Raw genomic sequence first — 792 nt, forward strand, 5'->3', positions numbered from 1 at the left:
TAATATCCTCTAGGTCCATTTATGTTGTTGCAGATTTCATTCTTTCTAATAGCTAAGAAATATTCTATTGTACCATCTCTTCTTTGTACATCTATCCATTGATGAACAACCAGGTTGCATCCATATCTTGGCTATTGTAAATGATGCTGCAATGAACATATGGATGTACATGTACTTCTGAAGTAATGTTTGGATAAATACCCAGAAGTTTTGTTACTGTGCCCTTCTTCATCTCTCGTTATAGCCTTTATTTTAAAACCTATTTTGTTTGGTATAAAGTATTGCAACTCTAGCTTTAAAAATGTTTTTTGTTTCCATTTTCAAAAATTGTTTTACTTTCCATCCTTTTACTTTCAATCTGAAGTGGGTTGCTTCTGGCAGCATATATATGGGTCTTGTTTTCTTATCCATTCAGCCACGCTGTCTTTTGATTGGAGCATTTAATTCATTTACATTTTAAGTAATTATTTATAGATATGTAATTATTGCCATTTTATTATTCATATTTTTAGTCTTTTTTTTTTTTTAAGTGAGGCAACCCTTGGTTGACCTCTCAGATTGCAAGGACCTTGTCACCTTATAATCCCTTTTTATTTTTTATTTTTTATTTTTCACACCTACAGCACCTGGTCTTCCTAGGTGGTCTCCCATCCAAGTACTACCAGGCCCGACCCTGCTTAGCTTATGAGATCAGACAGGATTGAGCTTGTTCAGGGTGGCATGGCCATAGACCCTTTTTTCTTCTTATTCTTAAAGAAATCCCTATAATTTTTCTTGTAATACTGGCTTGAC

General features: G+C 34.0%; 1 pseudogene; it reads right to left on the minus strand.

Annotated features, from left to right (window-relative positions):
- Positions 1–614: 614 nt before the first annotated feature.
- LOC111741563 lies at positions 615–732 on the minus strand (annotated as a pseudogene).
- Between the last annotated feature and the right edge of the window lie 60 nt (positions 733–792).

The sequence above is a fragment of the Pteropus vampyrus genome, unplaced genomic scaffold (genome assembly GCF_000151845.1).
Source record: "Pteropus vampyrus isolate Shadow unplaced genomic scaffold, Pvam_2.0 Scaffold79, whole genome shotgun sequence".
Classification (NCBI taxonomy): Eukaryota; Metazoa; Chordata; class Mammalia; order Chiroptera; family Pteropodidae; genus Pteropus; species Pteropus vampyrus.